This window comes from Lissotriton vulgaris, chromosome 9 (assembly GCF_964263255.1).
Source record: "Lissotriton vulgaris chromosome 9, aLisVul1.2, whole genome shotgun sequence".
NCBI lineage: Eukaryota > Metazoa > Chordata > Amphibia > Caudata > Salamandridae > Lissotriton > Lissotriton vulgaris.
In genome coordinates, this window is record NC_141697.1 from 1,067,769,148 (window position 1) to 1,067,792,237 (window position 23,090).

Genomic DNA, 23,090 nt, shown 5'->3' on the forward strand with positions numbered 1-23,090 from the left:
TGCCGAATATGGCCCCAAAACCAACGCTCCCTGCCGAATCTGTCCACAGCCCCAGCTCCTCAGAGGACACCGCCGGTTTGTTCCAGACAATTCGACCATTGAAATCCGCCAGAAATGCCAACCAAATGCGCATGTCCTGGCGAACCTCTGCCGAGAGCCTTGTGCGATGATGACCCTCCTTCAGGCCGACCATGGCTTGAGCGATCGAGCGGGAAAAGGGGCGGGCCATCGGTATAACTCTTAGGGCAAAATTCAACTGTCCCACCAATTGCTGCAATTGATGTAGCTTAACCTTAGACTCACTAATACACATTTGCAGGGATGCCCTGAATTTTAACACCTTGTCACCTGGTAACCGAAAACAACCTTCTTTGGAGTCGAGCTCGATCCCCAGAAACTCGAGGCAAGTCGAGGGACCCACAGTCTTACCTGGTGCCAATGGCACGCCAAACTGATTCATCAAGACACAAAAAGCAGTCAAAGCCTGTCCACATTCCGGATCCCCGGCTGGCCCCAGAAACAAAAAGTCATCGAGATAATGCATAACATGTTGAAACCCCGTCTTCCTTGTGAAGACCCATTGCAGGAAGCAACTGAACTTTTCGAAATAGGCACAAGATATAGAGCACCCCATCGGCATACACCTATCCATGTAATAGTGACCCTGAAAAATGAAACCAAGGAGACGCTGATCGTCGGGGTGTACCGGGAGCAACCAGAACGCTGACTCGATATCGGATTTTGCCATCAGCGCACCGGGCCCCAGGCGATTCAAAATGGCTACGGCCTCATCGAAGGATGCGTACCGCACCGAACAAACTTCCGGGTCTATCGCATCGTTTACGGAAAGACCACGTGGGGCTGATAAATTATGTATCAGCCGAAACTCACCCGGGTCCTTCTTGGGGACCACCCCTAAAGGGGAACAAACAAAGTTAGCAACTGGTGGCACCTTAAATGGACCGGCGACTCGACCTCGAGCCACCTCCTTCCCGATCTTTTCCTGTACCACAGTCGTATGCTGTAAGACTGATATCTGGTTTTTACATTTTGCTATACCCTGAAACTCCCCCACTGGGATGCGGAAACCATCTGAAAATCCGTTCCGCAACACCCCAGCGGAAGCGTGATCCGGGTATTCGTTGAGCCAAGGAATCATTGCCATGGTATCAATCGGAGTAGGTAAAGGCGCCCCTCGGACTATGTCAGACCTGTTTGGCGCCTCCTCTACCCCCGTTATCACCCGTTTTGGCTCTGCACATGGACTCAGGATGGGATGATTGCCCACACCCCCCACATTCGTGCCTAAATTTGCATGACCCCTGGGGCCTCGTACATTTCCCCCTGTTAAAGTTCCAACAAACCCCCCTTTTACCCGCGTTGCCGGTTGGCCTCGCGTGATTGTCGTTACTCGTACTTGATCGAAAGGGCGTCCCCGCATATTGGCGGGAAGTTTCACCAATGTTACTCCCTACCAAAGGCACCTTCAACATACCAGAATCCTCCATTTTTGACCAGGACACAGAATCATAACAATCCCAAGTTAAGTATTTATCATGCTCTTTCGCTTTTCTGAAAATATTGTCGTAACAAAACCAATGATTGCCTTCGTGAGACACCGAATACCCCATGATCCGTGACTGATAAATCGGCAATTCGGGCAGCAATTCGGGCCTACGTTCACCCAAGATGGATGTAAAAACCCCCCATGCCTTGCCCCAATTACCAATGTTTTCGTTTACCTTAAAGGCGGCCATCTTTGCGCGCCAAACACTCGGATGCATGAGCTCCTTCTGGCTCTTAACATGCTCCATCTCATAATGATCAGTAAGCAACGAGAAGATGTTTATATACTCCCCTGCCCATATCTTCTCTTTGATAGCCAGAGGGACGTGTTGACCCAACTTTTCCCTTCGAGAGGGTGCCGACTCATCCCTCGCAATCGGCAATGGCCGCTTACCTGAACCGGAAGCTGTATCTGCGACTGGACCTGAGCCGGGTGGTATCTCTACTGTCGCAGCCGGCGATGGTGCCTTCGTCGCTTCCCTTGTTTCCCGCAGCTGCTTCATCAATACTTGCGCGTCGTCAGCCGTGGCGCCCTTGCTACCTTTACCCAACCACGCTGCAAGTTGCGCTGCCAGCTCGGGCGGCATATCCTCCCCGGACACGGGGGTGACCACCACGGGAATCGGATTCCCCTCCTCAGGCCCCGGAGTGGGTGCTTCGAGTGGGGTAGAGGGTACTGGGACGTCTCCCCCAGCAGCTCCCCTTCTGGGCCTCTTGCCTTTTCCTCCCGGAGCTGCTCCTGCCAGAGGACGTTTAGGCCCCCCTTCCTCGTCCTTCTCCGCCATTCGCTTCTTTAGGTCGGTTACCTCCTTCATGAGAACACGCAGCATCTGGTCGGTAGTCATTCGCTTTCCCGCTTTCTTAGGCATTCTCCGACAGAGTATCTGTAAAATAAACAAGAAAGATTACAACGCTCAAAATTGGCTCTTCGTTCCGTCTCGAGCTCACGTGCAGCGAGGTGGTGCAGCTTCAGAGCACTGGAACAAGAGGATGCTTCCTTGGCTTGTTGCTCCTTTTATCCGTCTTCAGGGTGGGCGTAAACCCCGAGGGCGTGGCCCGGCCGCGTCAGTGTCTAGGCCAGCCCACTCCAGGGCGGGAAAAAGGCGCGCCCCGGCTACGCCGCTTCGGGCATACCAGCCGAGACTCGCCTCCCGCCCAAGATGGCTTCCCGGGGGGATCGTGGTACTCCGCCATACGTTCGGGGGGACCGAATGGTCGCCCCTTTCCAATCATACAGTACAAGATCAGCAACTCAACCTTAAATATAATCAAATATGTTATAAACGTGTTCAAAAGCATTTGTCAAAAGAAAACATCTTCAAGGCGTTGCTAAAAAACATTAAGGAATGAGGATGAGCATTATGAGTTAAGAAAGTATAACAAGGTGAAAATAATACTTTAATGTATAGTTTGTAAAGTTCATTTGTTCAAGATACTGTCACTCACAAAACATATTTTCTTTCTGACCTGCACAAATGGATACTGCAGCAACAGTTCTTATACTGTATCTAGCTGTACACAGCTGACAGGGCAGGTCCCATGCCGAGCCTCCATACATCACATGGGTTTCATCCTACTGTGTGTTATGAATGACATATGAATGATATATCATTTCCACTGCTGTTCGACGAGACGGTGGGGTGTACACTTTGACTACTTTCAGAAAATCACACTGAGATATTGCCCTCTTCCCCGACAAACAACGCCAATCAGGATTGGAAGGCAGGACTGACTGACCTCGCCTGTAAAAAACACAAGAAGCCGATAATAAAATATAAGGCAGAGTCAAATGAAATAAAATTGACGAGAAGAGCGTTGCCTGCGGCCAGATAATTTGCAATCAAAAAGTTTAAAATTGGTTGCAAGTGGAACTCCTACATTTTATTTAGACAGGGTAGCAATATATATCCCTGTCAAATGAACACACATTTTGAGAGGAAACGAAGCAATATATTTTAAAAATTCAAGGTCTCTTGAAGGTATACAATGCCCATAACCACGGGGAAAAAGAATAACCACGGTAAATTATCCACAACAGACCCGTAAAGTTACTCCATCAAAATGCTGTCATATTATTTATGTTCTGAGTAAAGGAACAAACAGAACATTCTCTTTCAGCAGTCTGTCTTGGAAATGTTTTTTTTATTAGCATCACTGTCAACACGACATAGTTTCATCTAGAAAGTTCACTACTTTTGGCGTAGGAAAGAATAAACAAACACTGCATAGACAAGGTTTTCCTAAGTACTTAGGGAAAATTGATAAAAGCAACTTTTGAGGATAAAATTCATAATCGAATTCCTATTGACACATTTACCTCTCAGCAGTGTCGCCCCATAAACCTGTTATTGGCACACGTTGTTCTATTTTCTCATTGTAAACTCTTGACCTGCCTCAGAAGCTCCACATCTTGTCAGTGTTCAACTATTTGCATAGACTTATTAAGCCATTTATTAAGCCACACAGCAATTTTTCATCATATTTCTGGATGGCATAGGTTACCCTGCAGTTGTGTAATTTTATAACGACATTTGCACAGCCTGATCAGTGATAAACAACATTGTGCACCGGTCAGGCCACATGTAAATTCAACTTGTGGTGCAAAGTATTGAAAACATCAACATATACATACATATAAGCCAATGTCAGATGTTTTGCACCGCTGTCGATGAGAGATCCAGGTTTAAAGTAAGAGGAAAGAGATTCTATGCAACTCTCACTTTATCTGCACTTTGATTTGCCTAGTTTCACAGAAGTGCCTGTTATAATCCACCATGGGACAAATGGCTCCACTGTCCACACTGAAAAAGAGGGAATACCTCAGAGTAAGATGGAGAGGATGGACTGCTCACTGGTATTGATGGCTTTAAGTATTCTTAGCTCATCCATCCATTAAGATCGCCCTACTGAAACAATTCTCTTGAAGGGACATACAGAAATTGCTGTTTAGAATAAATAATGCTCTAGGGTCCTTTGCTGGATCCTTAAATACTGGAATATTTAAATTTATATTACAAAAGCGGTAGTAGCATCTATGTAGTTATGGTTAGGTCAGTTTCTATTGATTTTTTTTTGTTTTCTCTTAATAAGCGCCATTTGACAGCTCAGAATTTGACAGATGCCTAGCATGTTTTAACTCACTCCTGATATTTTTAAGTTTGTACCTATTTGTAAATGCATTCATTTGTTTATAACTGTGGCATACGTTGTCAAATCCACATGCAATTTGGAAAGCATTTAACAAATTAAGGGGCATATTACCAACAACTAGCTATATTTATTGGTAAACGGGCTTAGCGAGTTTTTTTTTTATCGCCAAGCATCGCCGGATTTTATCGCAGAGATAACGTGCTATTAGCAACGTTTATCTCTGAAGCGATAAAATATCCGGAGATAGCGGCGAAATGCGTGAATATCGCTGAGAATACAGCGATATTCACGCAGTAACACCAATAGGGTCTTAGCCATAATATCCGCCTCCCATTGGATATAATGGCTAAGAACTGGTCTGAGCAGGTCTTAGCTTTTGGAGATATTCATGCTTAGCGCGAATATTTCCATTGCTACGCCTGTGTTGATAATAGGCGATAGCGATGTTAGCGACTGTTTTTAGTCGCTAACAGGTTGGGTACGCCCACTTTGTATGTCATTAGCAATAAATATCGCTGACATGCAAAGCGGGTACCAAACCGCTCGCTATCACCTAAAAGCTGTCGCTAACTGATGTTAGCGACAGCTTGCTAATAGGGCGATGAAATGATCGGCGCTTAGCGGTCAAAAACGTCCGCTAAAGCGGCGAAAATTTTGTTTCGCCGGTCTTGATAATATGCCCCTAGGTCTTCTATGGCTACGGCAAGTCTTGTGCAGATCCATCAACAGGAACAATATTAAAAGGGGGTGGGAAAACAATTTCATGTTCTTATAATTGTGGTCCTCACGAATAAAACTGCTTGAAATTTGGCACAAAGTTAGCAAGTTGCTTTGCAGGAATCGAAATTTGCCTAGCTTACGTAACGGTAAGTTTCAATTCTATTAAGGACACGGAGGCGAGGATTATGCTATATCTTCCTTCGCTTTATTAACATAAAGAAACCACAGCAGCTTAGGAAAAGATATAATAAGAACAAAAAATGCTTTAAACATAAAGCATTAACGTAATGTTCAACAAAAAATCAACAACAACTCCCAAGAGTCTCTTTGTTATAATCATAGTCCACAGTCCTTTGTCACTGTTCATCATCCCTATATAACCGGACTTCCCATCATCTTCCTCCTCTTTCTTCGCGCAGATCACGCTTAAGCCTCATTGGTCCTGTTTAGCACCGTCGTTGCCTGTCAAAAAAAGGAACAGCGTCAGCGAGGTGGCCCAGGAAAAGGCGACAACAAGGCGAGGAGCATTCAGTGAACAACACAGTACTGACAACGTAAAGGAAAACGCTTTACTTACTGCCATACGGGCGGGTAGAGACACCACCGTAGTCCGGGTGGGATAATCCTCGCCTCCGTGTCCTTAATAGAATTGAAACTTACCGTTACGTAAGCTAGGCAAATTTCGATTCTATGTCAGGACCGGAGGCTTCAGATTATGCTAGTTTAAAGCTTACTTACCACCAACTGAGCTAAATCCACCACCGGCTTAAAATAAAACCTCTTGAAGGTGGAATCAGAGGACCAGTCCGCCGCTCGCATAAGGTCCTCCAGACGAGCACCCACCGAGAATGCCTTAGAGGCCATGGCTCCCCTGGCGGAGTGTGCTCCAAAGAGAGAAGTATTGATGCCCGCTTCCTGCATGACCCAACGCACCCACCGAGCAATAGTGGGGGAGGAGACAGCTTTGTGTGGCTTCCGCAGGGCAATCAACAACTGACGCTCGCCCGGAGGGCGCAGATCCAAGGTCAGGTCCTCATATGCTTTGAGGCATTGCACGACACACAACTTAGGAGTGTCAGTAAAGGCTGGATAAGAAATGGAACGCGACGACGTCTTAGTGCGTCGACCCACCGTAAAAGTAACCCCCTCCGGGGAAAAAATGCGTGCAGAAACATCCAGCGCGCGCATGTCCGAGACGCGCCTACAAGAGACCAGACATAACAACATGGCTAATTTCGCCGAAAGCTCCTTTAGAGACAGATAAGAATTCGCTGGCCACGATAGGAACAGGTTCAGAACCAAATTGACGTCCCAAAGGACGGAGTACCTGGGCTCAGGCGGCAGTGCGAGGCGAACCGCACGCAGAAGCAGGCACACAAAAGGGTGTTCCCCTACCGGATGGCCATCGATGTTATCATGGCCCGCAGAAATCGCCGACCGGATAGCATTGATCGTTCTATACGCCAAGCCCTTGTCGGCCAAATGAGCCAGGAAATTCAGCACGGGAACAAGGCCGGCGACCATGGGATCCAAATCCCTTCGTAAACACCAACGCATCCACTTAAGCCAAGCGGATCTGTAACGCTTCGTCGTACTATCGGCCCATGCTTTGGAGAGCAAGTGCTCAGCTGACCCCGAAAGGCCCGGGAGCGTCCAGCGTCTCCTGAGAGCCTCCACGCCACGAGGCGGAGAGTGTTCTGCATGACGAGAGGGTGAGGTTCCCGATCCGGGCTCGTCAGGAGCAGAGGAAACAGGGGGAGTAGGATTGGAAAATCCCAGGAAAGTTCCAGAAGAACCGGAAACCAAACCTGAGACCTCCACAGCGGTGTAACCAACACCAGGTCCGCACCCTGGCGGCGTATTTGAGCCGCCGTTCGCATGATCATGGAGAACGGGGGAAACGCAAACGGCTGTTCCCGACTCCAATCCTGCAAGAACGCGTCCGTGGCCTCCGTCAGAGGGTCCGGCCTCCAGCTGTAAAACCGCGGCAGCTGGTGGTCGAGACGGGACGCGAAGAGGTCCACCGAGAAGGGGCCCCAAAGGGAGTGTAGCCACCGGAAGACTCCCGGATCCAGTTTCCACTGGCTGGCATCCCTGAGATGTCGAGAGTGCCAATCCGCCACCTGATTGGACTGGCCTGGTAGATACTCCGCCGTCACCGCAATGTGACGAGACAGGCAATAATCCCAGAAGTCCTTCGCTAAATCCGCCAATGCGCGGGACCGAGGACCTCCCAGGTGGTTCACATATCGGACCGCCGAGACATTGTCCATCCGTAGCAGGACACAAGCCTTGACCGAATCTTTGGTCCAGCAGCGAACCGCGAAGGAGCCCGCAAGGAGCTCCAAACAATTGATATGCAATTGTTGTTCTTCTGACGACCAGGCGCCGCCGGTGGAAAAATCCCCGCACCGGGCGCCCCAGCCCAGCCTGCTGGCGTCGGACTCTATTATTAAGTCCGGGGCCGACCCGAAGATCGCTCGCCCATTCCATGCCTCCATGTGAGACAGCCACCATGACATCTCCTCCTTCACTTCGTCCGTGAGGGGAACCCACTGATCGTAACACATCCCACGGCACAAATGCTGCGCTTTCAGGCGCTGAAGAGCCCTGTAGTGCAGTGGGCCTGGGAAAATCGCCTGGATGGAGGACGACAGAAGACCCACCACCTTGGCGACATGGCGCAGTGACGTACGATCCCTCGCGATCGTCTGCCGAAGCAGGTGTCGTATCTTTGCGACCTTCCGGCTCGGCAGGCTCAAAACCGCCTGCACCGAGTCCACCACGAAACCTAAAAAGGTGATCAGCTGAGTGGGAACCAAGACTGACTTGGAGCCGTTGACGACGAACCCCAGTCTCTGAAGCAGGCCGACCGCTTGACGCAGCTGTCCTGCCAGCACCTCCGGGCACTGCCCCATGAGGAGGATGTCGTCCAAGTATACTATCATACGGACCCCTTGGCTTCTGAGAAACTCCACTACCGGGTGAAGGACCTTCGTGAAGCACCACGGGGCCGAAAAAAGGCCGAACGGCAGGGCGGTGAATTCGAACACCTGGCCGTCCCACAGGAACTGTAGGAAACGACGATGAGGGGGGTGGATGGGAACGACCAAGTAGGCATCTTTGAGGTCCAGTCGCACCATCCAATCCCGAGGGAGGAGCACGTCCCGAAGGAGGTGGATCCCCTCCATCTTGAAGTGACGGTAGACCAACCACCCATTGAACTCCTTGAGATTGATCACAGGCCTCTTGCCCCCATCCGTCTTGTCTACCAAGAAGACGTTGCTGAGGAACCCATGCGGGTGGCGTGTTGATAGGCGGATGGCTCCCTTGCGCAGCAAGTCCGAGACCTCCCCGTCTATCAATCGCGCGTCGGAATCTGAGAAAACCATCGGGCGCGGGGGCCTCACCTGAGTTGGCTGGTCGTGAAACTCTATATGGAAACCTCTCACAGTTTGCAAAACCCAAGCATCGGCAGTGAGCAACTCCCACTCCCCGTAAAAGCTTGCCAGCCGCCCCCCAATCGGAACTTGATCCAAGCAAAGTACACTTACCGGGGGCATTTCCTTGTCCGGACCTCTTTTGGAATCCTCTTCCACCATAGCGTTGTCCCCTGGTGGGGTAGAAATTGGTGTAGTTGGCCGAGGTCTGGTACTGACCTCTTCCGGAGCCTTGTCCACGGTTGTTGGTCTGCTGACCACGGCCGATCGCGCGGCCCCTGTCGCGACCGGCCCCTCCAGAAAAACGCTGGTGGAACACCCTCTTGATGCTGGACTGTGCCTTGTCCAGCGACGTGAACGTGTTCACGAACTTCCCAAGCTCGCGGATGAAAGGTTCACCAAAGAGGCCACCCTGGGCCACGGCACCTGCCTCCGACGAGGCCAGGTCCCCCAGCTTCGGGTCCAGCTTAATAAGGAGCGACCGCCGCCGCTCCGTGGACAGGGCACAGTTGGCGTTGCCCAAGAAGACGATCACCCTCTGGGCCCAGTTGGAGAGGTGCCATTCGCTCGAGCCTCCTCCGCCATATCGAGGATCTTCGTGGCGGGCCCGACCGCATCCAACAGCTTGTCCTGGCAGGCCCGCCAGGACCGATCGATCCCCTTCCTGGGGTCCTTCATGAATTTCGCCAGGAAGGTGGCCATCTTGGGGTCCAATTCTGGTGTCATGGCCACCTTCCCCTCCAAAGTAGGCCGAGGGCATTCCCCGCGCAGGCAACCCCTCGCCTCCTTCTCCTTCTCCAGGGGCTTGCGCAGCCGGCCCGCGACAAACTTTGCCACCGTCTCCCCCGGGGCCCAGGCCGCGGATCGGGGGTGGACGATCTCGTCCGGGTCCAGCATGCCCGACTCATCTCGGGGCATCTCCTTTCCCGAAGGCGCCGGGAGCCAAGACCGGGTCGACTCCCCGTCGTCATCCGTGTCCGGAGAGTCGTAGATCGGGGAGGCGGGCGCCGTCGACAGGCCGTCCGAAGTGCCAGGGTCCACCAAGGGTGTCGGAGGCACCGCCGTCGCCTTGGCCAGGAAGGCGTCACGAAGACGCTCGAAGGCGCCCTTATCCACGCCTTGGGCCTCCGATGAGGGCCCCTCACCCCGGGGTCTCTTCGGAGCGGGCGGCAACTCGCCGGACGTCCCCGGGAGCTCGGGGGACGGCGGCACCTGCGCCGCTGCCAGCTTGGCACCCTCCTCCACGATGCGGGCCGAAAGGCGGTCCTCCATGGGCCCTACCACCTCCGTCACACAACGATAGATGGAGTTGTCCACCGCCTGATAAAACTCATCATCCTGCAGATAGGGGCAGGCCTCCTCCTCATACTCCCCTTCCATCTCGGAACCAAGGGCAAATGCGGGGCACCCAGGAGGGCGGCAACCGAGAAAGTTCTCGAATGTGGGCAGGCCCAGCGGCTGCGATCACGTTTTGGGCCAGCTGACGTGGCAGGTGGGCTGCACCAACCCCCAAGCGCGCAGACCCTCCTCGCCGGGACCGGGTCTACGTACCCCTCAAGCGCGCTAGGCCACACACGAATAAAGAGGTGCACAGATCTCGCCCGAAGGCGATTCACGCGGTCAAAACCGCCATACAGACCCCAAAGGGCGTCACGTTTGTGAAAGTACAGACCCGGATCACCAGGTGTCAGAGGGGTACGCGAGGGTCGGCCCCCGCGCAAGCAGACCCCACGGCGTGGCTCCTCGTACCGCGGAGGCGCGCCAGAGGGTCGGCGAGGCGACAGGCCGCCCCCTTGCGGTCTATGTACACACCGCACACAAGTGGGAAAAAAGTCGCGTAGGAACGGAAGAACGTTCCCGCAACTAGGGGACTCTGAAAGGAAATAAACCATGCAAGGAGTCCCCAAAGACCGCAAGACAATCAATCACAATAAAAGAAGACAAATAGAAAAGCACTTATCTGGCTGCGGGAGCAGCGAAGAAAGAGGAGGAAGATGATGGGAAGTCCGGTTATATAGGGATGATGAACAGTGACAAAGGACTGTGGACTATGATTATAACAAAGAGACTCTTGGGAGTTGTTGTTGATTTTTTGTTGAACATTACGTTAATGCTTTATGTTTAAAGCATTTTTTGTTCTTATTATATCTTTTCCTAAGCTGCTGTGGTTTCTTTATGTTAATAAAGCGAAGGAAGATATAGCATAATCTGAAGCCTCCGGTCCTGACATAGAATCTTAGGTTTCATGCAGATCTGACGGTGTAAAGGAGCTAGGTTAAAGTGGGGTTAAAAGTGTTACCTGCCAATATCTTTGGCAAAGTTTTACCAATTTGCACAACACATGGCAGACCTTTACCATGTTTAGCTCACTCTCTTAATGCTTATGACCTACATATAACATCCCACAACATGTTTAATTACATTAATAATGGTGTTACATGACATCAAATCAGTGAACAGAATATCGAATCACAAAATATTTCAAACAAATATTGTTTATCAAAATATAGTCATCCCATACATAACCAAGAAAAACAAAAATATTGATAACAAAAATATTGTTGTAAAAATATATACAATAAAGTACTATTTAAAGCAAAATTGATAAGCACAATATCATTCAATTAATTAGATAAATAAAAAGTAAATATTGAAAGCAAAATATTGCCAGCAATAATATTGCCTGAGAATATATATGTTGTAACACCATAAAAATAATTAATATTAACCCAGACAACTGAATACAATTTGAAAATTTACACTAAATTGCATTTTGTTAAACCTATGTTAAAATAATGATAGTTTAACCACAGATACCACCATAAAGCCTACAAATAATGTTATAAACACTAAAACCTTTACACGTAAATAAGATAGCACATAAAAAATCCCATAAAAGAAATGTTAAATATTAAAATATTACCAATATGAAAAACATTACCTACTGACGGTCGCCAGTAGGTAGTTATAGTTACAACCTAGTTTCCATAGGAAAATAATTTTTTGATTTGCTAATAACTTTGGCGTCATTTGACAAATCTTTGCCAAATTCTCCCCCAAAAAAGTATATCCAGGTCAGCTCCTATCCTGAAAGTTTGGGGGTAATTCGCCAAACGGGGCTGAGAAAAAAGGGTGTCCCAAAATGCGTTTTCCCCATGTTAATTTCTATAGGAAATTTTGCGACGAGCTACAGCCTGAACTGCTAAACGGAATGACCCCAAATTTAGCAGAAAGGCAGAGCTTGGTTAGGAAAGCAACTTTTTTTTAAATGGTGTAAATACGTTCAGTTTTTTTTGAGAAATTGAAAAAATAAGAGTGAAAAAATCAATTTCCCATAGGAATCTTTGTGCAAGGCTACAGTCGAAACTAATGAACGGAATTACCCCAAATTAGGCAAAAAGGTAGTGCTTGGATCAGAAAGCGACCTTTTTTTTGAAGTGGTGTAAATCCATTCAGTAGTTGCTGAGAAATTAGAAAAATAAAAGTTTCGATATCTGGCAGAGCCTAAGTCCCATGCACGAGCTTCACTGTGATTGGCTGCCAACACTCCAAACCAGGAAGTGTTGGCAGCCATCTTGTGACTCGTTAGAAGCGAGTCACCAGAAAATGGAGAAACAAAGGTACAAAACAAGAGAAGGGGGGTAGGGTAGAAACACCCTGACCCCCTAGGCATGCTTAGGGTGTCTCAGAAGGACCCCAGGGCAAAATAAAGCATTTTTATTAAAAAGAAATTGGCATCATTCGCGCTGGGGTCGCGGGTTCCCGGGTATTATTTTAATGAGGCCCCGGGTTGGGTTAGGTCTCATTGGAATTTTAAAAAAACCTGGGGCTCGCTGGGGCTGCGGGGGCCCGCTGGGGTCCCCGCAGTCCCGGGGCTTCACTCATGTTGGGAGGGGTGTTGCGCGGCCCCTCTGCTGGAGCCCTCCATGTGCTTATAGCTTAGGCGACGTTTGACAAATCTTTATGAAATTTTCCCAAAAAGTTCCTCTTATCCTGAAAGTTTAGGGGTGATTGGTCAAGGTGGCTGAGAAAAAAGGGGAGTGTCATGTTTTCTCAATGCATTTTCCATAGGAAACTTTAGACAAGGCTACAGGTCAAACTGCTGAACGGAATTACGCCAAATTTGACAGGGAGAAAGGTCTTGGTCCATAAAGCGTGATTTTGTAAAAATGGTGTAAAGATATTAAAGGAAAAAATATATATATATATATATGGTCGGTGCCTAACTCCAGAGCACGAGCTTGCCTCTGATTGGCTGGTAACACTTCAAAGCAGGAAGTGTCCTCTGATTGGCTGCTAACACTTCAAACCAGGAACTGTTAGCAGCCATATTGTGCCTCGCATCGAGTGCAAATATAAAAGAAAGGTCCCGGGGGCAATTTCTGTGTAATGATGATATGGACGCAGTGAAGGTTTAAGATTTATTAACAATAAAGGAGAAACAGGTGAGCACCAGGCAGCACGACTTCCACTCCAGGACACCAGTAGGAAGATAACCCTTTCACGCTCCCTCTGCCCAACAACACCACTTCGTAGCTATGCCTTTAGAAGCCAGTCCCTCGGCACGCAGCTCTCTACCTTTGCAAGCTAGTACGCTGCTGTGCCTCTACGTCTGCGAGCTGCTACCCTGCTGTTCCTTTGGGAGCAGACAGCCCGTAGTTTTGCCTCTGTGAATCGAGCCCACGGGCCGCAGTTGTCCCTCTGCGAGCCTGGGTGCGAACTGTTCATAAGTCACACTATATGAGCATTGAAAAGCCATTTTGTGATTCAGTCCGTCAGCTGGCATCTGTCCGAGGCATTTCTGAAAACATACCGGAGCTCTTTCTGTGAGAAATGCCCCTTTTACGCTGAGTCTCTCCACATTAGCAGGTAACACACCCTCTTCCCACATCACCAGCATACCCCCAACAACCTTCTTGGGCCCGCAAGTATCCCGCTGCAAACCATTAAATAGAAGATGCTCATAAGGTTGGACAAATACGAATCATAGGGGCATATGTATCAACCTTTTTTTGTCGCAAACGCTACGATTCGCTAAAAATCCGCGTTTGTGACTTAAAAATCGGAAAAAGGTATGTATGACACAAATTGCATCACAAAATAAGAAATCGCAAAAAATGCGATTTCTTACGTTGCGAGAACATGAAATCTGCAAACTTTTTTGCGATTTCTTAATTTGCGATGTCCTCCATTTGCGAAATCGCAAACTGGATATCGCAAAATAAGAAATCGCAGTGACATGTAGCACAAAAATTCGCAAATTCTGAATTTGAGAAAATCGCAAATTAAGAAATCGCTATTACCGCCAAGTGCATGCAGGTGGTAACCAGGTGGAAGTTATAAAAAGCTGCCCACAATGCAACTGAAACTTCCACAATGGCAGCACTATATGTGATAGCCAGGAGGCTGCGTATCAATGCCCTTGCACAGGGGAGACTGAGACAGGAGCGCATATTCCACCTGCGCATCACTCTGTTCCAGCAGACTGAAGAGGACATTCATGAGATGTACAGGCTGCACCCACACACCATCTTGGACCTGATTGAGGAGCTGAAACCCTTTTTGGAACACCCAACACGCAGGACACCACCAATTCCCACCCATGTGCAGGTATTGTGCTCACTGCACCTTCTGGCCTCAGGCAGTTTTCAAGGAGTCATAGCAGAGGTTGGTGGGGTGTCACAGAGTGCTCTATCTCGCTTTTTCTATGCCTTTTTGGATGCAATGATGAACAGGCTAGCACATCATTTATACTTCCCCAGCACCCAACAGGCATTACAGCAAACCAAACTTGACTTCTATCAAATTGTACATTTCCCCCATGTCATTGGCTGCATTGATGGGACCCATGTCGCCCTCACACACCGCCAGCAGCAACAGAATATGTGTTCAGGAACCGAAAATGCTACCATTCCCTGAATATACAGATTGTGTGCAATGCCAAATACATCATCAACGACATTGTGGCAAAATACACTGGCAGCGCACATGATTCTTTCATCTTCCGACATAGTGGGATACATAGATGTCTGAGTGCTGGAGAGTTTGGAGAGGGATACCTGCTACGTAAAGGAATAGCACACATACATACATCCATTTCTCATTTTGGGGGGGAACATTGACTTACCTTTCCTTTTCATCCATGCAGGTGACAGTGCCTACGCAGTGCGAGACTTCATCCTAACACCATATCTGAATCCAGCAAATGCAAGTGAGAGGAGGTATAACAGAGCACACAGATCAACACTCAGCGTCATAAAATGCACATTTGGCATCTTGAAAAGCTGTTTCCGATGCCTACATAAAAGTGGAGGGGCACTGCAGTACAGCCCTGAAACATGTTGTAAAATAGTGACAAGCTGCGCAGTGCTCCACAACATTGCAATGAGGAAAGGCACCGAAATTGATGTGAGCGACTCAGACACATCGGATGATGACTGCACACTTCGCCCTGGCAGGGCAGCAGCAGGAGTAGGGGAAGCCGCTGGACGTCAGAGATGGTCTGAGATCACACACAACTACTTTTAGCTAAGAAATAAATATAATGATCAAGAATAATTTTTGTAAAATGTGATGTGTTTATTCGCACTTCACACATAATAATGTTAGCAGTACCAAACACATGTTTCAACACAGTGATAGCACTGTTGATTAATGTCAGAAAATCAGTTTTGGTTGTTTGCTTCACCAGTTTTGACAATAGTGCAATTGTCTACTTCACCTCCTCCGGTGACGGCTTGATGCAGGGTGGTGTTCTGCCTGTGAGCCCTCCATTGTATGGCTAGGTGCAGCACCATGTCTGCCACTGCGAAGTTGTGTAAGTGGCAATGTAGGAGTGATGCTGCTCCTACTGGAGGTCTCTTCACTCTCCCCAGAGACCATTAGTGTGCTGCCAACAGAGTTAGCAGTTTGCATCTGTTCAACAGCATTTGTAACTTGTTCTAGCCCTCTGGCAATGTCTTGGCAGCAGTCTGTCATCTGCATCGTGATGCTGCGACGAGTTAGGTTGCTGGTCGTTGAGCAGAGCCGATTCACAGCCTTGGTGTAATTGTGCATACATGCATTGGCAAGTTCTGCAGCCCTGTTCCTGGCACTTTCAGTGCGTTCAAGTGTAGCTTATAGCTTCTCAATGGCACCTGCCACGGCCATCATGCCCTTGCCCTCACCCATGTGCCTCTGATTTTTATTTAATGTGTTCAGCTGCCTGTTTATTGAACGCAGTGCCTTGTGTTGCAGGCGCTGCACTTGAAGTATGTTCCGCTCCAGTCCTGCAAAGAGAGTGTGCTCCTCAACATTGCTGAAAGACAAAAAGTATCAGAGGGTCTGAGATAACAAGAACAAGAACACCTGTATTGCAGATTCCCGGATTTGCGATTTCTTAAATTGTGAATTTCGCAACAATTCAATAGTATATCCTATCAGTTCTTTTGAATATAGAGGGTGTGTAGTATAATGTTCATACATTTCTTCTTTTCTTGAATTGTCCACTTTTTCTATTTGTCAAATTGAAATATGTGTTTCATCTTCTAAAGTCATTTCTTTTTTTTCTACATTTACAATTTTATAGTATATATTATTTTGCACCAGATATAATGTAGCCTTTTGGACTTTCGTGACATGTACTAACTCCTGCCATATTTTCCGACTCTTTGTGGGTGCGCCATTAACAAGAATGACTACAGGTTCAGTATCCTCTCTTTCTACACCAACAGTTCCAACATTTTTCCTAAAATCTAAAGGTAAATACACAACTCTTCCTTTTAAACCTCTTGGTAGATCTGTTGGAGGCAGCTTACCTGTTTTAGGCTGCATACAAATTATAGCCTGAAAAGGGTGCACAGTATAAGGATAGCCTCACATGTATTTAAATCTGTAAGTTTAGGAGGTATAGCAACTAATTCTAAGTCATTATGGACAGCTCTAGCTGGCATTATGTTTTCATCTAATTTATTGTAACAATATTTCCAAATACATTGTACAGTACGTAACTCAAAACAACCTTCCACAAACGGATAAGCAGCAAATTCTTTCTATTTATCATTGTTATCCTTTTCACTTTTTCAAAACTCATCTACATTCCTAGTTTGAATTTTATAATGAGTACGTCAAGAACAAATACAAACTAAGGGGCAGATTAGGATTGCGGTTTTTCCGCATCCTCTGGGCCGGCGGAAGCCACCGCCGGCCCGGAGGATGCGGAAAAACCGCAGCGGACCCACCAAAGACCCACCGCCACATTAGGATGGCTGGTGGGTCCTGGTTTCTGTCCGCAGCTTTTCCGCTGCGGTTGGCTTACAACCGCAGCGGAAAAGCCCTAATATGGTGGCGGTGTCTCTCAGACACCGCCAGCCATATTAGGATGCCCAAAAAGAAATGCTTTTCCACGGCGGATTTTCCGCCGTGAAAAAGCATATGGAGCTTCACTGCGGGGGCCCGTTGCGGGCCCCCTGGGTGAAGGGGAGGTAGGGGGTGCACATGGGGGGTACCTGTGGTACCCCCCTGCATTTGTATGCAGTAATCGGCAGGCACCGCGCGGTGCCTGCCGCTTTCTGCATACAAATGCAATGTATGCATTTTTAACATTGCGGCGGGTGCAGCTTGAAGCCGCACCCACCGCAATGTAAAAAATAGAGGATGTGACCGCCAGGGTGGCGGTCACATCCTAATTGGACAGGAGGGAACTCCGCAGGCTATGCGGAGGTTCCCTCCTCCTCGATGGTCGCGGACGGACTCAAGTCCATCCGCGATCATAATGAGCACCTGAGTTGGGATTTTCACTAGAAACTACTTTTAACTTTGTTATTTGTTTTTTCAAACTTCACATCAGTACTATCTTCCATCTCTTCTTCAACACCTACACTTCTCAAACTCTTTTTTTCTGTACACTCCTCTTGACTAGCAAAGAAACATAACTCTATATTATCACAAACTTGTTTTACATCCAACACTGAACCATGCAAAAGAGCTGTAGTAATTACATTTAGACTTTATGCAGTAGTTTTCAGGTAGTAGAATCTTTGAACTAACTTTCTCATTTCGGAATGATGCACTGCTAAAGGATGAAACGACTTTGACACACTTTCCTAGAAAGACAAGCCAGAGAATGACCTTGCAACCCTGTATTTTTTCCCACTTTGGAAGGATCTAGTTCTTGTAATATCTTCTGTTTCACGGTTTTTTTCTATATTGTCTTAGGAAATTTAGTAAAATATCAATAGATTGTTGACGTATACTACAAATACTACTACAGTCCCATGTAAACACTGGAGCCTGGGTATATCTCCCTTGAAGTTCTTCAGCTATTACTTGTTCAACATTTCTAGGAACTATCTTTTCTTTTTCAACTGGAGAGAAACTTTACACTTCATAAGAAAGACCACAGGTATGAACTGCATGCAGTAATCTAATTTGTTGAAAATAACAAAATAGTGTACCATAAAGGGTCCATGAGGTGTGCTGCACTGAGTTAGTGGCTCCTGAAGCACTCAGTGTGTGTGTGCACCCTGCGATGATGCTATAATTGATATAAAAAAGTTCTTGAAGCAAGGATACTAAAAGGATATTATGTAGGTTTTAGGGGCGTTGTAGTTAGTTGCCTACTCCACTCTGTAATTACTGACTGAAAATTACATTTTAATTGTGAGCTCTGATGACCGCAGTGGAGACAGGAAGCAGTGGTGAGCAAGGTCGCACAGCCACATGGCATTGAGTAGAGCTGCACAGTATTGGCAATTCAGCATGTGTGCAACCAGCGATGATAAGCGGTGCACTGCGTTAGTTGCACCTGAAGCAACCAGCGTATGGGCACCCTGCGATGATGTGTTGTCCGGGCGCGCTGCACTGGGAGCAATGTCTTTTGTCTATTGAATTCTGCCTTAATAAGGCCACGTGGCGATGACTTATGGTGCACTGAGTTAGTAGTACCTTTGGCGCTCAGCGTGTACGTACCCTGCGATGATGCGTGGTCCGGGGGCGTTTGCACTGGGAGCAATGTCTTTTGTCTTTTGAATTTTGCCTTAATAAGTCCACGTGGCAATGGCTTTTGGTGCACTGAGTTAGAAGTACCTTTGGCGCTCAGCATGTACGTACCCTGTGATGATGCGTGGTCCGGGGGGGGCGCCCTATTGAATTCTGCCTTAATAAGGCCATGTGGCGATGACTTATGGTGCAGTGAGTACGGTAGTACTTTTGGCGTTCAGTGTGTACCTACCCTGCGATGATGCGTGGTCCGGGGGTGCCGCACTCGGACCCATGTCTTTTGTATATAGAATTCTGCCTTAATAAGGCCACCTGGTGATGGCTTATGGTGCACTGAGTTAGTAGTACCTTTGGCGCTACGCGTTTACGTACTCTGCAAAGATGCGTGGTTCGGGGGGCTGCACTGAGAGCAATATCTTTTGTCTATTGAATTCTTCCTTAATAAGGCCACGTGGCGATGACTTATGGTGCTGTGAGTTAGTGGCACCTGAAGCACTCAGCGTGTGTGAACCCTGCGATGATGCGTGGTCTGGGGGGGCCGCACTGAGAGCAATGTGTCTTGCGTACTGGACTGCTTCTTCTGCAATCACCACTCCATCTGAATAGTGAGCCCTGCTGTTCGCAGGGTAGATCGAAGGCAGTAGTCTGTATAGACATAAGTCTGCTGTACTGTGCCGCTGGGTTTGCAGGGGGCCTGTGTTGAGGAGGCCCATGGTCATGGCGGCAGCCACGTGGCAGGGTGAGGCCCGCCGCTCTGGCAGACTCGTTGGCCTTCACACAAGTGAACCACACCCAGAGCCCCATCTTATTTATTCATACTCCTATGCTGGAGTGGCGTATGTTGGACCAGCCCACTACGCTTCCGCTTCCAGGGGGGGACAACACAGCTACATGACCGAGATCTTCCCCACTGCCTGAAGTAATATGGTTGCATCAATTGTCTACAACACTACAAGCAGCAGCAGTATACATACACATGGAGAGGTCTGTGGTCTGCATAGTGAGGTCTGTCCAGCACATCACTGCTACACTTGGTATTGTGTGCATTATTATTATTAATTGGGTGACTTGCGTCCTTCACAAATACTTGGTTGCCATGTCTGCCAACATTCAAGTATTGTGTGGCTGAAGGACCATGCCGTCTTTGGAAGGTCCGCTGTCCTGTTCAGCGTAGGCGTGGGCGGAAAATCCGTTCCGCTCGCGGATTTTGCGGATTTTCGGGAAATCCGCAATCCGCGAGATTTGCGAATTTCCCGCAAAATCCGCAAATCCGCGAGCAGCGGATTTTGCTCGCACTGCTCGCACTGTTCGCGTGAGTTCGCGCCCCGCGAATAAGTGCAAAATTGCAGAAATACGATCTTAGCAAAACTGAAAGTAACTACTTACCAGGTTCAAAAGTTCAGGCTCATCATTAGTAGCCATTTCCTGGAGTGCTTCCTGAGGGGCCCCTCCAGAGTTCAGTTGCCAGTTGAAACTAGTATGTGACCCTGCTCTGAACCTCAGAATAGTTACACATATGCCACAAAGGTCCTGAATTACAGCTAAGGGAGACAAGCAGGAGCCAGGCTGGAAGTTAAAATCCATTAATCAGCCCCTAATTCATTATTGTCAGTTGGGGCAGGGCAGGTGTTGTAACTAATTTTGCAACAATGAAAGCACTTAGCAAGTGCAAAAGATCACTAATCAGGGCGCACTAAGGAAGCAGGTGCCAGCTAAAAAAATATTCTGTGACACATGAATCAGCCCCAAATTAATTCAGGTCACTTGAGGCAGGGAAGGTGTGCTTTGCTTTGCCGAAAATAATGTACACTGGACAACCAGAGGGTGTGGTGATGAAACAGAGGGTGGCATGGGTGGGCCAGAGGGTGGCATGAGTAGTCAGAGAGTGGCAGTGGTGACAGAGAGTGGCAGTGATGAAGAAGAGTGTCCCAAACAGGCTGGACACGTAGAAACAACAAGTTCGCGAAACTTGCGACCCGACAGGTAAGTTCGCAATTTGCGAAAGTGTACAAAACCCTCGCGAACTGGCAGAAACACGGGCGAACACAAAAAAAAAAAAATCCGCAAATTCGCGGGAATTCGCGGATTTTGCGGATTGCGAATCCGCAAATCCGCAAAATTCGCGAACGCGAGATCCGCAAAATTCGCTCATGCTTAGTTCAGCGCTGCCTTGGTGGTAGTAGGGAGGGGGTGGTCCGGGGGGAACCTCCTGAGGCTGGTGGCAGTGGGTGTTATGGCCTTCATGGGTGTCTGAGCTGCATGAACAGTAACTCTATGACATGTGTTGGTCTTCAGATGTGATTCTGGGCTGGGCTCCTTTTCACATTGTAGGTAGTCATCCTGGTTTACACCAGTAAAAGGCAAATATTAGATTCCTACGCTAACGCAGCTTATTGCCTTTTTTTGGATCGCACCCCAGATTTGGCTGCTCGTTGAAAATATCGGGAAGTAGTGTTTTTGTGTTATTTTTGCACGGGAATGTCTGCTCTGCATATTATTACCGTTAGTTGTTGCTCTGATTTGTGGCAAAAAAAAATTGTGGAAGCTATTGCTGGAAAACTGGGGATATCGTCTGTTTTCACTAGGTTGAGAATGGAGTGTTAATTTAAAATCACTGAAAAAGTATAGGTTTAAAGAAGATTATAATTAGAAATTAGCATCTAAAAAAACATTGAAATTCACTGAAAAGAACCATAGGATTCAGGGTAGTTTTAGTTACAAATTAGCATTTAAAAATCCTTTGAAATTCACTGAAAAAAGCATAGGTTACATGGACGTTATAGCTAGTTGGACATTTCAGTCATACAAAACCATTGAAATTCCGCTGTTATAGTTAGTTGAGCTAGCTATAACTCGCGCCCCGCAATTCACTGCTGATGACGTCACATATTACATCATTCATGACATGGTCAGTGACATCTCAAATGACATCAAAGGACATTTATGTTTGCTATTACAGGGCGGGTGCATGGCTTCCACCCTGTGATAGCAAATCCTTGTTTGACTGGTTGAAGCGAGGGGAGGAAAACCTTGTATCACTTTAATAGAGCCGATCAGGATGGTAAAAATGAAAAAAAAAAGAGAAGCGGGGTCTCACCCGTTCATTTAAATGAGGCCCCTGTTGGGTAATGTTCCGTGGCCAATCCTAATATTATATTGCAGTGTCTCTGTAGGACTGGGGATCTTAATGTCACATATAAATTAGGCACGGAAGGGCACAGAGACGTTTCATAGCCTAGGGGATCGCCACCTTCTTGGGTATTGTTTAATAATTGTTCGGGGGCTTCGAGGCCAACTGTAGTCCGGGAATCGCCACCCTCTGGGGCTTTACTTAAATATGCAGGGTGGGCCTCAGCAGTCCCTGAAGTCGCGGTAGTCCTAGGCAGTGCCTTATTGGTTCTGTTATCACACGGGCAGCACTCATCTATACTTATATAATAAAGAGAGAGCCCAAACTTTTAAGGCGGGTAATCTCAGGAACCACAGCACTAATCACAACACCCAATATAGCGTTGGAAAGGGCAGTTGCAGAAGAAGGACATAGGCTATGCAGACGCCCACCATATACATTTAAAAGGTAAAAGAACCGTGCCAGCAAAGTAGTCCCTTGTGGTTTTGTCTGCGTTGTGCTGTGGGCATGTGCTGGGGGTGTGCAAACGCTGGGGGCATGTGGTACGTTCCGTCCTTCATGCCATGTCTCATATCGTGTGCTGTGGGCGTGTGCTGGGGGCGTGGGCGTGTGCGGGGCGCGGGATTAAGGAAAAAAAAGCGAGCTTTGTGCCCAAAATTTTATTATTTTTTCTTCCCAGGTTCTGTACATTCCAGATCCGGGTGTCTACCCTGCTCCCTTTAAATACCCCTGCACCCCATAATCATAACCCACCCTTAAACATTAACCCATCTTAACCCTATTAATATACCATGTACCCCAAAACCCAAACCTATCACTAAACCCAAAAATACCCCTGTACCCCAAAACCCAAACCTAGCCCTGAACCCTTAAAATACCCCTGTACCCCAAAACCCAAACCTACCCCTGAACCCTAAAACTACCCCTGTACTACAAAGCCCAAACCTAGCCCTGAACCATAAAAATAACCCTGTACCCCAAAACCCAAACCTACCCCTGAACCCTAAAATACCCCTGTAGCCTAAAAACCAAACCTAGCCCTGAACCCTAAAAATACCTCTGTACCCCAAAACCCAAACCTAGCCCTGAACCCTAAAAATACCCCT